General features: G+C 38.6%; 1 protein-coding gene across 6 annotated transcripts in view; it reads left to right on the top strand.

Moving 5' to 3' along the window:
• LOC114026076 (paralemmin-2-like) overlaps positions 1-23,098 on the top strand; it is a 508,213-nt gene that overhangs the window by 440,833 nt on the left and 44,282 nt on the right. The window contains exon 1 of one of the 6 annotated variants that reach the window (XM_027839694.1): positions 10,370-10,389. The exons of the other annotated variants lie outside the window; for them this stretch is intronic. The gene's annotated coding sequence lies outside the window, so the exon portion shown is untranslated. Of the gene's footprint in view, positions 1-10,369; positions 10,390-23,098 lie in introns of those variants that run through there. 6 annotated transcript variants of the gene reach the window in all.

The raw sequence follows: 23,098 nt of genomic DNA, 5'->3' as shown, positions 1-23,098 counted from the left end.
GATACACTTAGCTCTTCTCAGCAATGCAAGGATCTAGGATATCTCCAAAAATCTCGTGATAGAAAATGCTATCCACATCCAGAGAAAGAACTATGGAGTTTGAATGCATATTGAAGCATATTATTTGCTCTTTTTTTTCTGTTTTGTTTTGTTCTTTTTTCTGGTTCCTCCTATTGGTTCTAATTCTTTCTTACACCATCACTAATGTGAAAATATGTTTAACAGGAATGTAAATGTAGACCCTATTGCAAGCTGTCTTAAGGAGGGAGAGGGAGAAAATTTAAAACTCAAAAGCTTATGGAAGTGATTATTGAAAACTAAAAATAAATTAATTTTTTTAAAAAATGGAAAAAAATAACCAAATAGCCATTAACCTTGGAGTCTCATTCCCATACCTATACTGGACTCTGCTTCTAGGCTTACATGAACCTGGTTCATCTGGAGGGAACTGGAGGAGAGTCAGGCTTCTGTCTTTCAGACTGTCTCCTTCCACCCTTAACAGAGTAAAACTATGAAAATCCTTAAAACAAAGCTTAGGTATGGCCCATGTCTTCCTAAAATATTAATAACAGGGTCCCTTCTAGAAAAGATACTTGGTATGCTATGTGACTTGGTATACTATAGGACAGCAATTTATTTTTTCTACCCAGGAAATATTTAAGATGTAAATGTCAAAATTGCACACTAAGAAATTCAGAAAAGCAAAATATTTTAAAAGGCCATGTACTTTCATATTCCCACTGAAAGGTAAAGGTCCTTTGTGGGACTGCTGAACAAATATATGGAATATTTTTCCTTCACTTCAGACTTGCATTGCCCAGGCAGCTCACAAGGTCCAGATCTCTTGCTCAGGTAGGGCATAACCTGGACTTTATTAGTCCAGCTGTACCGTCATCCTGGTGGTAGTCATTTTTCTTCTCTGAGAAATGGTGCTGTTATGGAAATCTATTGCTGGGCATCCAGAACTCAGCTCAGCACATGTTTATTAACCCCTAAGTTAGCTGAAAAGCCTGGAAATGTTAGTTTTTTCAGGATCATTGGACCTATCATAGTATTGTAGGTCTAAAGCTAGAAGGGACCTCAGATGCCGTCTAGTTTATTTCCTTTATTTTATAATGGTAGATCAGTGGTGCAGTGAATTGGACTTGGAGTCGTAAAAACCTCAGTTTGAATCCTGCCTCAGATACTTAGGGTCACATTCACTTAGCCTCTCAGATGTTCAGGTTCTTCATCTGTAAAATGGGTATAATAATAGCACCTAACTCCTAGGGTTGTTGTTGTGAGGATCAAATGAAATAAAATCTATAAAACTTAAAGTACTATAAAAATGTTGTCATCAAATCAATTCAGTCAACATTTATTAAGCACCTACTATGTGCCAGGGAATACACGTAAGAAAAAAGAAAAATTGACTTTGCCTTTAAGGAGCTTACTATCTAATGGGGGGAAGACCACACACAAAAGGAAACTGGAAACTGGCAGGAAGGGGGAAATGGAGTACCCAGCACATAGAAATCATGTTCCATAGAGTTCAAACTAATCAGAGGTGCAGATGGAAAGTAGAAAATAATCTGGAAAGTCCACATCCCTGCCCTCTATAAAATAAAGCTTTATCATCGTCATCCTCATCATCATCATCACTGATGAGCAAAATGCAACTCAAGGAGGATAAAGGACTTATTCAAGGTCATGGGGTTATAAGCAACAGAGCCAGAATTCACACTCGGGTCGTCTAACTCCAGAGCTAGCCATGTCTCCACTGTATAACACTGCCTCTCTAGATCAATTAATCAACTGGCATTTATTCAGCACCTATAATATGCCAGGTGTAATGCTAGGTACTGGGGGTACAAAGACAAACGTGCATTCAAGGAACCTACATTCTTCTGGAAAGGCAAAATGTGCACTTACAAGTGAATACAAAATATAAATGCAAGGTAATTAGTAGAGCAGGGTGAAGGAGGATGGCAGTGTTAGCTGGGGGAAAGGAGAAAGATCAGCTGGCATTTGAGCTGGACTTTAAAGGAAAGTAGGGATTCTGAGGTAGGGTTGTGCATCCAATAAGAAAGTCTACACAAAGGCATGTAGGTGGTGGGGTATGGAAAGAAGGCTGCAGTGCTGGGGCAGTGGTCCTAGAGGTGAGGGGTTTGGAGTCTGAAACCCAGAGACTTAGCTGAGACCTAAATGAAATATGTGAGGTGTTGGTCTTGGCCTAGGTTCAGTTTGCCAACAGGGGTCTCAGCCTGGTGTTGACAGAGAACTGTAGCATTGATTAAATAAGTTCTGACCTGGTAGCAGGCATTCCCAGCAGCTCCCTTGGTGCTGACTAACTTAAGTTGGACACTCACTGACAGCTGGCAAAAATAACTTAGTTATTTGTTCACCTTATAAACTGATGAAGGACCTGATTTTTTTTTTCCCGAAAGACAGAATCAACAAAATGTTATTTTTTTATTGCCAGATTTCCAAGGGTTTGGTTTACTCAAGTTCAGGGTAGTTCTTAGTGTTACTGTGTATGTTTTGAACCTGTGGAAGGATTTGCAGGGTTCTGTCTTTGCATATTTTAAGAAAGTAAAACTACTTTAGTTTATGTAAAGAAAGTATCTCCCAAATTCCTAGATAATTTTTAATGACTTGCCCTGCTTGAGAAACAGTTTGTTGGGATTTTCCTGTGATGTGGTCAGTTCATGAGAAACTTATGAAATCGTGTAGTAATTTCCATGTGACATTTATGACTCCCAAATTGGAATTTTTTTTTTATTCACATGTTTCTTCAGAACAATTTTTCTGGGAATGGGCAGGCAACAAAAGGCAAATTGCTGCAAATAGCAACAACAATCCAAAGCATTCTTATAAAAAGGAAAATTGTTAAGTCCATAAAATTGCATAAAATGAGCATCTGTCTCCAAAATAATAATGACAATCCTTTGCACTTGGAAAATATACTTCCTTGGGAGATATCAGAGTGTTTAATCCTATGCTCGTTACACATTTAAACTTGGGTTGATAACTTGGGTTTTTTTAATCAACTTTTCCCAGATATATCTCTTTCCTCTCCCTGGACTATCTCCATTATATGTCTAATGGTTAGTGGAGTTTAAGAGCTAAAATGAGACCCTTTTTCATGGAAGGAAAAATGAAGGCCTAGAGAAATTGAAAGTCCTGAAACTTTAGTGTTCTGCCAGGCCACTGATGAGGGCAGAATGGGTGGATAACCTCAGATTGCCAGGGAGACTTTTCTGAAGTCACACAGTTTAGATGAGGAGGCATGGAGCCATTGTATGTCATACAAACTCTGCAGTTACATATTTAATCCTCAGAGGGAGAAGGATTTCTTTTGGACAAGTGTTTCATGCCATCCTGGAGGCAAAAGAGACAGAGAACCCTAACGAACGGAACTTACAATAATGCAGTTCAGTTAACATTTTGTAAGCTTCTTTATTAAATCTATGAGAGGAAATCTTGCTGGGATAGCTTTTTTTTTTTTAAATGTTCAGTGTTCACTTTGCTATGTCTCCCAGTAATGATTTTTTAAAAAGTAACTTCAAGAGTGAAAAGAGTTGTTGGTTGTGGTTTCAATACAGATTGAGTATTTTATTCTCTGAGAGAATAGGCAAGGGTTTTGAAAGAGTACAGAGGGAACAAACAAGAGACTCTCAATTCTCTCTTGTCTCCAAAATATCTCCCACAATTCTCCCAATCAGTAATGGTTAACAAGCTCCTTTCTTTAAAATCTAAATCAGAGGTTCTTAACCTTTTTTGGGTCATAGATCCCTTTGAGAATCTGGGGAAACCTCTGGACTCCTCAGAATAATGTTTTAAAACGAATAAAATAAAATACGTAGGATTACAAAAATGAAATGCAGTAATATTGAAAGTTATCAGAATATATTCTTAGAAGTTCATAGACCTTAGTTTAAGAACCCCTGATCTAAACGCTCTATCGTAGCTAAATTTCATACCCAGTTTTGTGAGTTTCTTTTAAAAGGTTGCTAGGTTAAGAGCAGTCTAAGATTTGAACTAAGATAGGGCAGAGGGAGGTGAAATTTTGGAGCAGGAGAGCAGGGCTTGGTGAGATAGAGGCCTCTGGACAGCCAGAAGGCAGGATGAGAGTCCTGAGTATTGGGTAGCAGGGACTTGAAGGCAGGTGGTAGAAGAAGGGTTCAAAGAAGGATGTGAAGACTTTGCTTGTCCAGCAGTTTTGCCCATTATCGTATCAGAACTAGTTGAGAAAACCCAATTTTTACCCCAGTTCAATCTAATCTTTTTTTTCTAGAGTTGTAATCAAGATCACCTTTTCCATTTTTTTTTCTTTCTTTCTTAGTTACACCCTTTCTACTCAAGGATTTACCATCTTGTCCTTTATTCCTTCTTCCTGTCAAAAATTGTTTGGGTGGGGGTGGGGGCTCTTTTTTATAGTAAAGTATATAATAACCCTCTGACTGATAATAACCTTTTTTGAAGGGAGAGTGTATTTTAATTGTAAAGACAGCCCTAAAGCAATGAAACTTTGACTATCAAATTTCAGCTTAGGAGTGTGGAGAGGGAAGGGAGGGTTTTAGAAACTTCCTAGGCCCTCAAGGCCTGCCACTTGGCAGTCACAGCCTTCAGATCACACTAGCTCTGGTGCTTGTGTCTCCCTCGGGACTACCTTCACCTCATCTAAGTGGAAGCTATCATACTCCTATCGAGGAAAATACAAATTGTTCTGCTGAAGCCTTTTTCTTTTTTCTTTTTCTTTTCTTTCTTTCTTTCTTCCTTCCTTCCTTCCTTCTTTCCTTTTTTTGTTTGTTTTGGTTTTTTTTTTTGATGAGGCAGTGGGGTTAAGGGACTTGCCCAGGGTCACACAGCTAGTTAAGTATCAAATATCTGAGGCCAGATTTGAACTCAGATCCTCCTGACTCCAAGGCCAGAGTTCTATCCACTACCCCACCTAGCTGCCCCTGAGGAGGCTATTTTCCAAAAGAAACCATTTTAAACAGTTGTATCTAATTTTCAAAGATGTGCTGCCAAGCAATGCTATAAACTTTGTGTCCCTCCCTTTGCCTTTTCGGAAACCTATCATTAGTGTTTTCTTTTAAGAATATCAAGTTTATGGCATGGTATAAAAATACATCTTAATAAGTATATATCAGAAAAATGCTAGTCATTTTGTTGATTGTAGAGAAAGCAATACAATTGGGGTTTGTAGTTCTGCCCTCAATTTCAGGATGATTTGATTGACAGGAGGAATGCTGTCAATAGAATGTGTGCAAGGTGAGTGGAATGTGATGTTGGGCAAGAGTTAGGATACTTAGTGAAATTTTAAATTGGAGCCTGTCCAAAGTTATATCCTCATGGTCATTTCTTTTCCTCGCCTCTTTTGGTGGTTGTTCAGTCATTTCAGTTATGTCCCACTCTTCGTGACCCCATTTGGGGTTTTCTTGGCAGAGATAATAGGGTGGTTTTCTGTTTCCTCCTGCAGCTCATTTTACAGATGAGGAAACTGAGGCAAACAGGGTTCAGTGACTTGCCTAGTGTCACACAACTAGTTAAGTGTCTGAGGTTGAAATTGAACTCAGGAAGATGAATGAGTCTTCCTAAATAATCTAAAAAGGAAATGAGATTTATCTGTTAAGATTATTAGGATAATCAGTTTAAAGCTGGAAGGGATCCTAGTGATCGTCAAGGTCAACCCCTTTATTTTATAGAAGACAGACCTTGCCTTGCCTAAGGTCACACGGCTAGGAAATAAGTATATGGGGCAAGATTCGAACTCAAGGATTTTTGATTCTGGGTCCAGCACCTTATCCACTATATCACCCATGCTGGCTCATGCTGATCACTGACCCCTATTTGGGGAAAAAAAATCCATTTTCTACCACAGGAACATCTCCAATCAAATAAGTTGTGGTTGTTCAGTTGTTTCAGTTGTGTCTGACTCTTCATGAACTCATTTGGGGTTTTTCTTGGTGAAGATACTGGAGTGGTTTGCCATTTCCTTCTCCAGCTCATTTTACAGATAAAGAAACTGAGGCAAACAGGGGCAAGTGACTGAGGCTGTATTCGAACTCAGGATCCTGACTTTATTCATGTAGCAGCCCTAATAAGTAAGAAAGTGAGTCAACTCAGTGACTTGTCTGCCCTTACTCATTCCCCTTAAATGCTGGCATTTAGACTCATCTCTTGCCAGTCCCCCCTTTCCTATCACTGGCATTAAACTCCTACTAGACTCCTTAGCTACAAAAACAGCTTCATTTTCCTCCATTCACCCTAAATAGAATTAAATGAAATTAAAGATCAGGTTACAGCACCAAGCAAAATTAAACTGATGGCGTGAATTTGTTCCCACAGAAAATCACCTTCAGGCTCAGGGCCTGTATTTCAGGTGATGGGAGAAGGGCAAGCAATTCAGTCGTCGTGTTAAATTACATTTTGAACAATTACAGACTATAGTATCGTTACACATTAGGGAAGAGGCAGAAGGAATTTAGGTTGTCAGTTTAATTGTTCTCAGTTCTGTCATCAGAACTAGTCCTCATCTCCCTCCCCATATAAATAAGCATCTCTAATACAAATGTTACTGAGAGGAAGTTGTGTCAACATCTGAGTTTGTTTTATTCAGGGTCTTTAAAAATAGCCTTGCTCAGACCCCAAAGGACAAGGAATCAAGGTCATTGATAATTACTGCTGCTAGATTGTGAGCTCCTTGAGGGCAGGGACTTCTTGTCTTTGTATCCTCAGCATTTAACAAGCTGCCTGGCACCTAGCAGGCACTTAATAAATGCTTACTGGCTATTAAGAAGCAACAGTAAACTATAGTAGAAAGAGCACACAATTTAGTATCAAGGTTCAGTCTCCACTATCCCACTTACTGCCTGTGTAACTTTGGATAAATCACTTATCATCTTTGGGCTTCACTTTCTTTATATGTGGAAAAAAAAAACCAAACTAAGTATCCTCTAAGGCTCCAGCTAGGTATAAATGCTATGAGCTTTTACTTATATAGCCAGGTAGTTGTTGGTTTTGTTGTTGTTGTTGTTGTTGTTGTTGTTTTTAACAAAACAAAAAAAAGCTATAAGGATGTTACAGTGCCCTTCAGAAAAAGGAGAGGGTCAGGTATTCCTCCTGGTTCTTTCCGTCTTACTGTGACTGGATATGCCCCACAAATTTGGATGCTTCCTCCAATATGAAGTCCTCCGTATCTAGTCATCAGTAATTATCACTTCTAGACCTAAATTTGTGCTGTCTGATTTCCCATCCCATTTACAAATACAAATAAAATTTTTGAGTACCTTCAGTTGCTTTGGAAGAGGCATCATGGAGTAGTTGTTAGAGAGCCAACCTCAAAGTGAGGAAGACATAGGTTCAGATCCCATCTCTGACACATACTGGCTGTTTGATGCTTGGCAAGTCACTTAACTTTTAAGGGCTATAGGCAGCGCTCTAAGACTATAAATTCCAGAGAAAGTTTAATTGCATTGGTAAAAATTTTCCCCATACTAATGAAATTGGAGGTACATCCCCTATCCATTTTTTTTTTCTATTCAGTTGCTTCAATAATAATGTCACTAGTGTATTAAGGTTAACAAAGAGATTTGGCTTACAAACAACTCCACGGGATATTCTCTGCTTTTTACAGATGTGAAAAAATCAAGACTGTCAGAGGCAGGTCTTGAACCCAGGACATCTAACTCTAGAGCCAGACCTCTGGTCACTCTGTCAGGTTGCCTCTCCATAATGTTTTTTTCAGTGACTTCTCTCCCAGTTGACTATTTTCAGCAACATCCAACTAATTTGAAGTACCGGTGTCAATTTAATACTGCCAGACAAGTGGCATAGCGGATGCCTGCTGATCTCAGTTTAAATCCCATCTCAGACATTTACCAACTGTGTGATCCTGGGCAAGTCACTTAACCTCATCTGCAAAGTAGAGATATTAATATCACCTACCTTATGGAATCAAGTAACATACTATGCGAATTACTTTGTAAATCTTAAAATTATGTATAAATGCTAGCTATTATCATTTCGTTGAAGATTTAAGGTCATTAAAAAATGAAAATGTCACATGTTATTCTTTTAAAATGTCCTTTGTGTGAGATGTGTTAGTTTTCAAGTAAACATGACTGTTTCAGGTCTAATTTGATTGCATGTTTGGGAAATATTCCTTTCTTCCATTAAAAATTATGAGAATAGTCTCATGAACATGAGCAAATCAGTTTTTGGATTGGTTCTAAATAGCAACTAATATAGGAGGCTTTTGAAAAAAAATTAACAGTAACCTATTAGTCACATTTAGGTTGCAGATTTTTCTTCTAGGTCCTAGAGTAAAATATAACCTCCTACCCCCAGCCTTCCTTCAAGGATTCAGAGGTTTCCCTCAAGCTCCTTGGCCATCGTGAGTAAATCTGTCCACATTCAGGTCAGTTCCAAAGTGTCTCAGAGGCAGGTGGGATATATAGTATATATCCCTATATATATACACATATATGCATATGTATATATATATATATATATATTTATATATGTATGTATGTATGTATGTATAGAGTATACTCCTTCCTTTCCCTTCCCCCAAGCTGTTAGAAGGTCTGAGTAGAAAAACCTTGGTTCAGAGCTTTGCCCCAAAGCCCTCCGGGTGAAGGTTCATAGTACAGATGGGGAACGCTTCATTCAGCATTGCTAGGTAATAAACATTTCCGTGATAAATCAGACATCATCATGTGGAGATCGTTCTGGTACCCATTATGTTGTGGAATGGAGAGTGAAGTACTTTGGGGGCACTTTGTTACATGCAAAATAATACATGTAAAGGTATTATCTACCTTTCTCCTGTCAGGGAGGCCTTTGACAGTCTGGTGAACCTGATGAACCCCTTCTCAAAATGTGGTGCAGTGTGGATACAGTGCTGGGCCTAGAGTCAGGAAGACCTGAATTCAGTTTCCATCAGATACTTACAAGCTGTGTGACCATGAGAAAGTCACTGAACCTTTGATTGGCTCATTTTCCTCATCTGTAAAATTGGGATAATAAAAATGGGGACCTACTTCACAGGGTTGTGAGGATCAGATGAAATAATAATTTTAAAAGTGCTTAGCACAGTGCCTAGCACATAGTAAGCATTATATAAATGTTCTGCATATTTGTCTCAGTTTCCTCATTTGTAAAATGAGCTGGAGAAGGAAATGGCAAATCACTTCCAGTATCTTTGCTAAGAAAACCCCAGTGGGAGGGGCAGCTAGGTGGCACAATATATATCGCACTGGCCTTGAAGTCAGGAAGACCTGAGTTCAAATCCGGCCTCAGACCAAACACTTAATACTTACTAGAGCTGTGTGAGCCTGGGCAAGTAAGTCACTTAACCCCAATTGCCTTAAAAAACAAAAAGAGAAAGAAAGAAAAGAATAAAAAAAAGAAAGAAAGAAAATCCCAATGGGGTTACAAAGAGTCAGACACAACTGAACACCCACAAACATTTACTTTTTAAATTCATGAAACAAAATAGGATTATAAAGGAAACAGATTACATTGAAATAGTTTTCTAAGGCTATATATCAATATATTTTAAATTTTATTGCTCTAAAAGTTTAATTGGGTTTTAACTTGATTGTAGTTTTATGCCTTTGTTTCCCCAGTGCTTAGCATAGCACTTGGTATATAGTAAGTGCTTAATAAATGCTTGTTGACTGACTATCCCTGTAGCAGTCAAAGGTCTAAGAAAACGACAGAGCTGCAAGTTAAGAGTAAATTTAACCAATTGTTTCCATAAGAAGGTACAATACTTTTTAACCTGACATCTGCTACTTTCAGCTTTGGATTCTTTCAGATTCGATCCGGGAGAAATGAAGACACACACACACACTCTCACTCTCTCCCTCTCTCCCTCTCTCTCTCCCTCTCTCTCTCTCTCTCTCTCTCTCTCTCACACACACACACACACTCACACACACACACACTACCCCCCAATACCCAGACCCCACCTTCAAACAGTTTCTATTTTACTAGGGGTAGGGTGGAAGCAGAGAGGGAGTGCAACTTGTACATAGATAATACATTGAAAATAAGTGCAAAGTTGTGGGGAGAGAGGGAAAGTAGGAGGTACCTTGGACACTCAGTGGGCTTTCAGTAGGAGGTTAATGATGCTTTTTGTGTTTTTGTGGAATCTGATTTTTTTCCCCCTAAACTTGGGAGGGATTGCAGGGGAAATGCCTCTATGTGAATGGGCTTCTATGGAATGAAGTGGGGGGAGAGGCTATCTGTGACGTCAGAGTAAGGAGGCAAAAGGAGTTAGGGGAGGAATTTAGCTTGATGAGCCAGTCAGTGTGAAGGAATCCGAGGAAAGGGGGAAAAAAAAAACCAAGGCAGTTTGTGACTGAAAATGCTTGGGAGATACACGCCAGGGCAGGGGTAAGTAAATCTGCCGACTGAACCTTGGTTTTATCCTTCCCTTTATAATCTGAAAGGCCAGGCATACCTTTCAGTCCTAAGTAGTGCTAGATGTGGAATTCCTTGCTCTGGGCTTGTGTGTGTTGGGTAATTAGTCCCATCAGGCCAGGGGTGGAGTGGGGGGTGGAAGGCGGAGGTGGGGGTGGTGCAGCTCAGCTTAGAGAGTGGCTTTCTTTTCATTTCTCCTTTAAAACCAGGAGATGAAGAGGAAAAGACAAAATACAAAGTGTATAGGGCACACAGGCATTCTAGATATGGGAAGCAACCAATAATTGGTCTTGTCTTTTGCAAGCTTTTCAGAACAGAACATTAAGAGGCTTATATTTATAATGGTTTTTTTCCCACCATTTTTATTTCTAATTAGGAACTTATATTTTTGGTGGTTCCATTTTGCAAATAAAATCCTACCCATACATTGCTTTGCAAATGTTAAAGTACTAGATTACCCTTCAATTTTTCTTCTCCTTATTGTGACATTTCTCAACAAAGTGACTGGCACTTGTGGCACTATGCATTGTCCTATTTCCTTCTGGCTGTTCCCTAGACACAAGTGCATCCCCTGTTTTGGAGACACTAAAAATAGGCTGTAATCATAGTGTTAATAAAGAGGATATGTCGGTGTGTTGTTTCCTCTTTCTTCTTTCTCCTAGCTCTGTAGCTTAGCTGTCATGTGAGACCTGTATCAAGTTCATAGTACTCCTAACTTTTCATAGCCCCTGTATTTAGGAGATTTGTAAACTTGGAATCTTGTACTGCTTAAAAAAGCAAAAGGCTTCCCTTTCTAAAGTTCTTAACCTCTGACCCATGAACTTTTATTTTTCTAATATTTTTATAACTTTTTCAATATAATTGGCTTCCTTTGTAAGCTGAAGCATTTTATTCTATGCATTTGAAAACATTCCATTGACTTCAAATTGCCTAAGGGATCTGTGACCCACATAAAAGACTAAGAACCCATGCTTGAGACTGAGGATTTGATGGAGTCACTGGGGGAAGGGTAGGTAAAAGCTAAGTTTGTTTTTCATTGTCAACAAAGTCAAACAAAGTCAACACACACACACACACACACACACACACACACGCGCGCGCGCGCGCTTCCAGGAGCTTCAGGAACCCACAGTTGCCAGTGTGATAACATCTCTTTATTTTGATATGGTCTTTAAAAGTTGTATTCAAAGGTTGCTTCTCAGACTCACGTAATTCTTAAAAAGAAATCTTGTAGTATAGAGTAGAGAGAACACTGAGTGGAGAGAACATTACCAACTATTCTAGGTTTTAAACCGAAATGCCTGCACTCATTCAGAAAGGAAAGTCAGCAGCTTACCAGTGTTCACCAACCACCTCTAATAGTGAATGAGCATCTGGATAATTGCAAGAACAGATCCTTTCAAAGTTATGATGTAGAGGAGGCAGGAATTCTCTTTCCTCTCCCTTCCTTTCTACCCTCTCCAAAGACAAACACTCACACTCTCTCTGTCTTTCTCTCTCTCTCTCTCTCTCACACACACACACACACACACACACACAGAGTTTAATTTCTTTTTCCCTAAAAATCCAAGTTGTAAATGTGTTAAATAATACCATAATATTTTCCAGATGTGCTTCCTGACATTAAAGTTGGCGACTTGTTGTCAACATCGATAAGGAGGTGCTCAAATCAGGGCAAGGAACAAGGCTGATAAGTTGTTGCTGCTTTTTTAACTATGGCAATTTATAAAATGTGGAAGAATTGCAAGCTGTGTTGATGGAGGGAGAGGACCCATACTGATAAAATTCAAGTTCTTTCAAATGATCCACCTAATCCCCGTGTAATTTGGCCATTGGAGAGGATATGGAGATGAATAAGATGCACTAAACCCATAGCTGCAGAATTGCTTGTGGGGCCCTACATCCAGTGTACCCAAAATGTTCTTGGATGTTCTTCAGGCCAGTAGATAATTTCCAATCTGCAGTCTTTATTCATTATCCTTTTATTCTGAACAAAAAGAGAAAGTTGAAGAATAAGTGAGTTTTTTCTCCTTCCCACACTACCCCCACTCCTATGGTGGTCTGTTGGGGTGAGATTGAGAGGCCCTATTGGCTTCTGTATATTTCTGCTTCAGTGAAGCAGCTGTGGAAAAACTGTTGCTTAAAGTTTAGATGTCCAGGATTATCATGTAAGTCCAACCATAATTATCTCTGAGGATATGTATATATCCCTAAGAGTTTGGACTCAGAGGCGCAGATCAGATTTCAGGCTGCCAGTGCAAACCAGTAATTTCTTAGGCAGGAAGAAAGTTTCGTTAGGGAGTTGGCAGGGGGTGGGAGAGATAGAAAGGAAAGGCTCCGTGGGACTAAATAGATTTTTTGTTCAGGTTGCTACCCAGTGGCCTCTCCCCTTCACTTCCTGGCTCTGCAGCCTACCAGAGAGCCAAGGAAGAAAAGCGTTTGTCTTGTTTCTCCTTCCTGTCAACAGTAGCTCCTTTCCTTTTCCCTGTGACTCTTGCCTTAATGTTACCAGAGCAGGGGTGCCAGTAATGCATTGTCTCACTATCCTCATAAATTACCCAGAAAGATGCACAATCCTGTCTAAAAGGCAGCGTGTCGTGCATTGGAAAGGATGCTAGATTTTGAGTTGGACTTTTGGTTCAAATCTCCATCCTGCTACTTGCTTACTTGTGTGACCATAACAACTTCTCTGGGCTTCAGTTTCCTTATCTATAAAATGAGGGGATTTTGGACTGCGTGGTCTGTCTGGAAGTTGCCTTCTAGCTTTCGAGTTATGATCCTATAAACTGGAATCAGATACTGGCTGTTTAATGAGTTATAGAAGCACAAGGGCCACTAGGAGGAATAGTGGATAGGGTGCAGGGCCTGGAGTCAGGAAAACTCATCTTCTTGAGTTCAAAATCTGTGTGACCTGGGTAAGTCACGGAACCCAGTTTGCCTCAGTTTCCTTATCTGTAAAATGAGCTGGAGAGGGACACAGCAAACCACTCCAGCATCTCTGCCAAGAAAACCCTAAAGGGGGTACAAAGAGTCAGACACGAGTGAAAGTGATTGAACAACAATTATAAAATATAGAGCTTTTCAGTCTCCCCTGAATACTCGGGCATGATTTAGCTAAAGCTTATATAAATCTTGTGTTTTGTGGAGTCTTAGCCGACGTGAAAACTTTTTGGATACCATTAAAGGTCCCAGGTCCCAAGAAATGAATCCTTAGACATTGTATTACATCACTATGTTCCTCTACATTCAGAACTAAGATTTCAAAGGAGAAGTAGAAAAAGGGAAAAGGCCCATTCTGCCTGACTTTGAAGCAATCAGGAAATCTTATTTCATATCCTGTTCTGGTAGGTTTATATTTCTAGTGGAAGTTTTTAAAACCAGATTAAAGGATCAGGTCACCTATTATCTGTGTTGGGGTGGAAAACTTCTAATCGACCTTGGTCTTAGTGGGAAGTAAGCTGGCTTATTTAGAGAATAGAAGCTTGGTTTTACATCAGTGGCACTGATATTTGAGTACTTCTGGTCACTGTTTGTATATCTAGGGCAGGATGCTGGGAGAAGGCAGAAGAGAAATCATAATAGTGAGTGGGATAAAGATTGGAAGCACAGTAAATGTTTAAAAAAATCCCAAGCATTCCAGGTTTGTTTTTTTTTTTACACATGCTAGGAAATGAAATCACCTACTGTCTTCTAATTGAACTAAAATTTCAGGGGTAGGGAACCTGCAACCTTGAGGCCACATGTGACCTTTCTATGTCCCTCAAGTGTGGCCCTTTGACTGAGTCCCAAGTTTTATAGAACAAATCCTTTTATTAAGGGGATTTGTTCTGTAAAGTTTGGATTCAATCAAAGGGCCACACTTGAGGACCTAGAGGGCCACATGTGGCCTTAAGGCCACAGGTTTTCCACCCCTGGCCTAAATCATAGGACCACAGATTTAGAGCTAGAAGAGTCCTTGAGAGGTCATTTAGTCCACTACCCTCATTTTATAGATGAGGAAACTAAGGGCTAGAGAGATTTTATTTGTTCTTCACAACAACCTACGGGGTAGATGCTATTATGCCCATTTTATAGATGAGGAAACAAGTAAACAGAGGTTAAGTGATTTGCCCAAAGTATCTGAGGCTGGATTTGAACTTGTCTTCCTGACTTTAGGCCCTTTGCTCTCTCCGCTGCAGAGCTGGGATTTGAACCCCATTTATCTGACTCCAAATCCAGTGCTCACTGCAGTGCTCTACTACAGGTTTGAACCAATTATTTTTTTCTATTACAAGGACCTGGAATAGGCAGACAGCCACTTTCCACTTAATGCCTGTGTGGGAAGATTTGGTTGGTGCTCAGCCCTTACAAGGGGAAGGAGGGAACAAGCGTTTATGAAGCACCTACTATGTTCCAGGTGTTGTGCTAAGTACTATACAAATATTATCTCATTTGATTCAAATGACAATCTTGAAGCTGTTCTTTCCCCATTTTACAAATGAGGAGACTGGGGCAGAAGGAAGTGAAGTAACTTGTACAGTAAGTGTCTGAGGTTAGGTTTTACCTCATCTTCCTGACTCAAGGCTCAATGCTCTTTATTGCTGTGCCACTTAGCTGCCTCATAGAATACCTAACCTAGGTAGATATGGTATGGCAAGTGTTACTAAACCTAGGTGAGACACCTTGAAAAATAAAAGTGTAATTCACTAATAGACTTCTGTTCCCAGGGACACTCTGAAGACAGAAACATAGATTTTAAAAATGGGAATGTTTATTTTAAAAATGGAAATATTCAAAACATGTAGCACAGCTTTAATATGTTAAATTCTTTGGCAAAGGACACAAATGTCTTCTGGTCCCATGACTAAGTCATGACAGTCTCGAGTGTTTTTGTGTTTTGTTTTTTGTTCTTTTCTCACATGTTAAAAACTAGAAAGGCAAATAACGTAGCAAGGTGCACCAGCCACCAGCTTGCAAATAGAACAGTGTTTTGGCCCTGGGATGGGGGTAGAATCCACAAATTATTCCATCTGGGGGTGAGGTTTAACCAAAGTTAAGCTCAACTGGATGCCATTTGGTTTTTCAAGCCCAAACAGAATGAGCTTCTGCTGTCTGGCATAGAGAAAGCTATTTTTGGTGGACGACATGGAGATAAAATTCATAGGCTGTGAAATTAATACAGTGCACATTTGTTTACAACTAGAAGGACTGGTACATAGGATGAGGGTGACTTAAGGGGTGGGAGACAGGACCAGTGGTGAGGTTGGGATAAAGCCACCTTCTGGCTCTTGTAGTCTTTTCTGTTATGATATAATTACAGAGCTGTAATGAAGTTGATTGATTTGTTGTTGTTGAAGTGTTTCAATCATGTCGGACTCTCCATGACTCTGTTTGGGATTTTCTTAGCAAAAATGCTGGAATGGTTTGTTATTTCCTTCACCATCTCATTTTATTTTGTTTTTGGTTTTTTGCTTTGTTTTTGTTTTTGGGTTTTTTTGGTTAGGCAATGGGGTTAAGTGACTTGCCCAGGGTCACACAGCTAGTAAGTGTTATGTGTCTGAGGCTGGATGGTCCTCCTGAATTCAGAGCCAGGCCTCTAAGACCATCTCATTTTATCAATGAAGAAACTGAGGCAAACAGGGTTAAGTGACTTGGCCAGGGTCATATAACTCACTAAGTGTTAGAGGCAGTATTTGAATCCAGGTCATCCTGACTCCCAAGTCCAGTGCCCTGTCCACTACATTCTCTCTTTTTATTTTGCTGTTTATTTTGTTGTTGTTGTTTGTGAAAGGGCATCAGTAAGGTTCTGTTTCTCCCACTCATAAGATAAGCCCTCAATGACAGTAAGCAGCCATAAGTAAGTGTCCACAGCAGAATTTGAACTCGGGTCCTTTTGAATCCAGAGCTAGCTTTACATCTCCCGTACCACCTTGCTGACCTAAGGTAGATGTAAGTAAGGGAAAAAAAGGCAGACCACATTCTAGCCTTACATCTTATATCTTTATGTATCATCTGCAGTGACCAAAGAAAATAACTGTTTGAGGACCACATGGCCCCAGATGTATGCCTGCTTCCTTCTCACCATGTTGTATCACAAATGTTGGTGTTTAATGTGTGTTGATTGCCTACAACACACCAGTCAGCATTGAATTACACTTAAGGCGAATTCTGCTTCCTAGAAATTTGTAATGTACTCAAGTGAACTGTTTACTTTATATAGAGGTATAGTCACTCCTTTCTTAGCCTTGATAATACTTTATAACAAAAATAATACAAACATTTATGCTTGACTTTAGAGAATGGATCAAATCAGTGATTGCAACAGAGTTGATTCTTTTTTGTAGGGGGAGGTCTGATTTACAGAGTGTCCATGAATCCATATGTACCACAAGCATGATCATTTTATAGGCTAATTGAGATGTGCCAACCAAAAGCTACTGTAAATTCAGTGATTCTTTCAGATGTGGTTTTTTTAAACAGCATCTATATATTCAAAAAATAGTACTATACTTATTGTCAATGATGTTGTGATTGATAAAATACATTTTCATTTTAAAGTGTCACTGAATTTTCCATGCATACCAGTAGAGAAAGCTAGGTGGTGCAATGGGTAGGGTGCTGGCCCTGGAATTGGGAAGACCTGAGTTCAAATCCCACCTCAGACAGTAACTGTGTGGCCCAGGGCAAGTCACTTAACCTCTATCTGCCTCAGCTTCCTCAACTGTAAAATGGGAGTAATAATAGCACTTACCTTCTAAGGTTGTTGTGAGGATTAAATGAGATAATATTTGTAAAGTACTTAGCAATTTTGCCTGGCACATAGTAGGTGCTTAATAAATGCTTATTCTCTTATTTCCCACTTCCCTACCTGTAGTACAGTTACTATCAAGTGGGTGTCTGAAAGTTTTGGTCCCTTAGAAAAGGCCTTTAGACTTGAAAAGGTTAGGAACCACTATACCATATGATTCTCTTTGTAGCAGTAGCTATATCCTCCTAATTATATTTAACTTAGGATATGATTAAAATTAGATGTTTGTTTTGTGGTAGTTTTTTTTTTAAATATATTTTATAGAGGGTATCAAGAGGCTTCAGATGATACTATTTTGGAAGAGTTGTGAGTCTTAGAGATATTTGGGAAGTAGAAGAAAACTTCATTATGCTCCTGTCCCCTTCCTTCCCACCCCCTACATACTCACCCTGGTCTCCCAGCAATTCTTCTACTCCCTAGCCCTCACCCCTTCACAGCTGCCCAGTGCCCTCTTGAACCCTTATCTTTCCTTTGTAAAACTGCTTTTAGGAGAGGACTTTGTACTAGTGAGTGCCCTACCATAGTGTCTACGGCCGCATCTGAATTCAAACCTTCTCAATTCCAGGTCTAGCTCTCTATCTACTGTAACCCAGCTGTTGATTTAAAAAAAAAAAAAAGGATTTATTCCTTATCCGATTTCAGATATCTGGTAGCTTTTGGAGTCTCATAGATTTAGAGGTAGAAAGAATCCTAGAGGCCATCAGGTCCACACCGCCAACTCCTGTTTTTTTGATGAGGAAACTGAGGTACAAAAAGGTTAATTGACTTATCCAGAGTCATAAAACTCAAGTGTTAGAGGCAGTATTTGAATCTAGATCATCCAGACTTCCAAGTCCAGTGCCTTATCCACTACACCACATCCCTTCTCTTTTTATTTTGCTGTTTATTTTGTTGTTGTTGTTGTTGTTGTTTGTGAAGGATTCCAGTAGGGCTCTGTTTTTCTCCCTCATGAAACAGTCCCTAAGTAGTAGCAGCCAGCCTTGAGTTAAGAATTTTCCACAGATCCCTGATGATTGATTGTATAGCAAAACCTCACAGTTCTGACATAAGGAAGTATATTACCAAAACTGTCAGGATGGGTTTTGAAAAAAGTAGTTCTATAATTTACCCTTGAACTCTTCTTTTTCAGTCTTTTAAAAAATATTATTAAAGGATTTTTCATTATGTACTGTATTTGTTAATACAGTATTGCAAAGTAAGTTGTGGGCCAGCCCAGGAAGAAAGAAATAAAGAAGCATTTATTAAATGCTTATTATGTGTCAGGCACTGGGCTAAGTGCTTTACAAATATTATCTCATTTAATCCTCATAACTACCCTGGGAGGTAAGTACTGTTATTATTCCTATTTTACAGTTGAGAAAACTGAGGCAGACAGAGGTTAAATGACTTGCGCTGGGGCACATGGCTAGTAAAGAACGTAAAGCTTTCCACAGAAGGCAACCAGCCCTACATGTTTAAAGTAATAGGCTATTGTGCTGGGCATGTTTAACTCAAACAAGGACCTTGTGACCCACCTTTTCACCGGGTCATACATTTGTTTCCTTGATCTCCCACAGCCTACCATTCATCATCTAGTCCTTTAGATGATCTAAAATTTTGATTCTTTGACTGTGATGATATTTCATGATTCACAAGCCTATGGCATCACTGGAAGAATATTGCCTTAAAAAGATGGGTTTCTGTTTTGTGGGGAGACTTTGGATCATTATAAGCATTATATAATTTCCCAGATGCCATCCAGCTTGATCTTTTAAATTCTGGGTCCAGCTTGATATCTGCTTAAGCCAGTGGACCAGCTCAATAGTCTGGTAAGAGATATATGCTAAGTAAACTGTAAGTCAAAGTTAGACCTCCCATTCTGCTCAGTACTTCACTTTTCATCTGTCTACTCAATAGATGATACATAGCTTTGAAAAGAATTAACTGATTTTGGCCACACTTTGTATATTACTCAAGGGAATATAGATAAACTTTATGTTCATTTTGTTTTCACAACATATAAAATGACAGGTTTCTTTTTTTTAGTAAATAAATTATCTCTAGCCTCAACAACATTTATTGTATGGATTACAGAGGTGAGCAATTTAGACTACTAAATTTCAACATGATGGACCTGCTCTGGGAGCCATACAAATGTTAGAACTCAGAGGAAACCTTAGAGATATTGTGGCCCAATCTCTTCATTTTACAAATGGAGAAGCTGAGGCCAGAGAGTTTATGTCTTATTTTACACAGTTAGTTGTGGCATCTAGGCTAGAATTAAAGTAGTGAGACTCAAATTTCAGGATGCTTTTTCCACTACATTAAACATTTTCCACCAAATAAAAACTGTCTTCTCTCTCACTTTGGCTGATTCTCAGGGATCCATCACTTTATGTGGCATGGTAGTGGCCAGCCAGGTTGTCACAGTGAATAGAGTGCTAGGCCTGGAGTCAGAAAGACTTATCTTCCTGAGCTTAAATACAGCCTCAGACACGTACTAACTGTGTGACCTTGGAGAAGTCACTCTGTTTGCCTCAGTTTCCTCATCTGTAAAATGAGCTGGAGAAGGAAATGACAAGCCACTCCAGTATCTTTGCCAAGAAAACTCCAAATGGGGTCGCAGAGAGTAGGACACAACTGAAATGACAAAGAACAACAGCAAAAAACATAGGTACGTTGCAAGATTTGACACTTAGTAGGTGTACAATCTTGAGTAAATCACTTAAGTGCTCTGACTCTCAGTTTCCTCACCTGTAAAAAGAGTCGACTGGAAATCAAGCTATCAGTAACCATATGAAAAATGCTCCACATTACCAATAATTAAAGAATTGCAAATTAAAACAACTCTGATGTTTTCCCTCCAACTGATCAGATCAGCAAAGTTGATAAAAATTTGGAAAATGAGAAATGTGGGAGAAAAGCCCAGAAACTATGGAAAGCAAATTGAAATGATGTCCCCCAAAACTATTAAATTTATACTAACTATATTAACTATAGTTAATTAACTATATTAACTTATTAACTAATTAACTAACTATGCTATATTAAACTTACATTAAGCTATACATACTCTGACCCAATGATACCACTATTAGATCTATATCTCAAAGGCGTCAGTCATATAAAGAGGAAAAGGATCCATATATATATAAATGCAGCAACTTTTTTGTTTTGCAGTGGCAAAGAACTGGAAACTAAGGGAGGTACTCATCAATTGGGGAGTAGCTTTACAAGTTACATTTATGAATTTGATAAGTTATTGTACTGTAAGAAATGGTGAAGGGAATGGTTTTAAAGAAACCTTCAAAAACTTCTATGAACTGATAACAGAGTGAAATAGCCTTTTACTAGAGTGTGGGTATATGTGTCCCAGTATATGGATATATTTCCATTCTGGGCACCTCATTTAGGAAAAAATATTGACAAACTAGAGTGAATCCGAGAAAGGACAGCGGGAATAGTGAAAGCATTTGAAGCTCTCATGTCAGATTCAGTTGAAAAAACTCAGAATGATTATTCTGTAAGTTAAATGGAGGGATTGGGGAACGAAGGAGTGGTAGGGTAGCTACTTACAATTATTTTAAGAAATTTGGGAAAGATGGATTCAGCCAGTCCTTTGGGCCCCAGAGGACACAACTAATTATAGAGAGGCATATTTGGGCTCATTATAAGGAAAGTCTTCCCAATAATTGGAACAGTCCCATATATCAAAATAATTTCAAAATATAGGACCTGAATATAATGGTTTTTGCCTTTAAAAAATAATTTGAAAGAGACACAACTATGTCCAAGGGGGAGAATTCCTAACTAAATGAGATAATAGAGGTCATAAAAGACAAACTAGACCATTTTGACTGCACAATTAAAAAGCTTTTGCGTGAATTAAATTAACAAAGGTAGAATTAGATGAGAAATAGTAGATTAAACAGATATCTGCATAAAATTGCGCTGATAAAAGTCTACTATGCAGAAATATATGGATAGAGTACCGGTCCTGAAGTCAGGAGAACCTGAGTTCAAATCCAGCCTCAGACCAAACACTTGATGCTTAGTAGCTGTGTGACCCTGGGCAAGTCACTTAACCCCAATTACCTTTTAAAAAAAAAAAGAAAGAAAGAAATATACACTCTATCTCTCTCTTTATACACACACACACACACACACACACACATAATTTTGGAGATGAGTTTCAACAAGAGCCGTTCTATAGTAGCTACAGAAAGAAGGGAGGCAAAGGACTAGTTACAACAGAATATTGTTTAAATGATTATCTGTGGTCACACTATGGGTCAGATGTTTTTGCTCAGTTTTTCTTTTTTCATAAAATTTGCCTGAGCTCATGGGTAATAAATGCATGTGACACTGAAAACCCTATGTAAGAGAAAATGAAGTTGGATGAGATAGGAGATACATTTTGGGGTTGGGAGGAGGGCCCACTTCAAAGAACAGAATTTATTTCTGTAATTACCACACAGATATTTTGATGTCCTTTAATATGAAGAAATTAGACTTGGAATGTAAAAATATATCTTCAGGCTAAATGTCAATTACACGGGATGAAAACTGATCTTAAAAATTATTCATTCCCCTGTGAGAAACCACCACAAAGAACTCAATATACAAATTATAATAGAAATCTGATAGTATATTAAGTAGCACTATTTTACATGAATTTGCTTATGTAACCAAACATTTAAAATAATTAAACGTGGAAGAGTTTAGAAACTACAGGCAGGCCCTCCTCCCTGTAATCTAATTTGCTACTAAAAATAATGACCATAAAAGTTAGCGAGGGGAAAAACAGAACGGTTTTGTCTATTGACTTGAGTTTTGGTATTAACAGTACATATATAAAATAGAGCCAGGTCAAAAGGGCTCTTTAGATATAAAGGGACCATTCATTTTAAACTTGTGCTATTTTCACATGGTTTCTTTTGGGTGGTATTTTTAAATTCCTTGCCTCCTGCATTAAATCTAACTCATAAAAAGGGTCTGATTCCACAGACAAAAATGGGCTAGAGCTTCTTGAGAGGTTATGATTTTTAAACTCAGTGGCATTTCTTCTCACATTGAGGAAAATAAAAACTACATCTGCATCCCACTTTGCAAGTATCAGCAAGACTATGTTACATAAGGTCGGTCTTGAATTGTGTCACTTCTTTTGAGTTCAGCAAATAGTATGGATGAAATCTGTTCTAAATATTTATAATTGGTTTTCTTGAAGATGTTTCACATGACTTCACTTGTATAATTATAATCACACACATATGTAATCATATGTATAATATAATAATCATATTGCTTGCTTTCTCAGCAGGTAGAAAAGGGCCAGATAGAAGGGAGAGAATTTGGAACTCAGAATTTAAAGAATAAGAATATTACACATCAATAATAAATTTTAAAGAATTAGTTCCCATTTAAAAATATTTCTTGGATAGTAGAACTACATTATATTACTCCAACTTGGGGTGGCAGTTCTAGAATTACTTTCCCTTCTTAAAAATTAGAAATAGAAATATTTATGTTATCTCCAAAGAGATCAAAGAAAAAAGAGCCATGTGTAAAAACGTTTATAGCAGTACATTTTGTTGTAGCAAAGAACTGGAAACAAAAGGGAGTGGGGTGCCCATCAATTGAGAAATGGTTAAACAAATGATTGTCTATGACTGTAATGAAATATTACTGTGTCCTAAGAAATAATGAAAATGGTGGCTTCAGGAAAACCTGGGAAGATGTGTATGATCTGATGTAGTGTGAAGTAAGCCAAACCAGGAGGCTTATTTATATTATGACAACTTTGTAAAAGAAATAACTTTGAAAGACTTAAGAACTTTGGTCAATGCAGTACCTGATCATTAAGTCCAAAAGCCTGATAAAGCAAACCTTCCATCTCTTGGTGGAGAGGTGATGGAC

This window comes from Vombatus ursinus, unplaced genomic scaffold (genome assembly GCF_900497805.2).
Source record: "Vombatus ursinus unplaced genomic scaffold, bare-nosed wombat genome assembly UNPS02014832.1, whole genome shotgun sequence".
Lineage (NCBI taxonomy): Eukaryota > Metazoa > Chordata > Mammalia > Diprotodontia > Vombatidae > Vombatus > Vombatus ursinus.
This window is presented reverse-complemented; position numbering and strand designations above follow the sequence as displayed.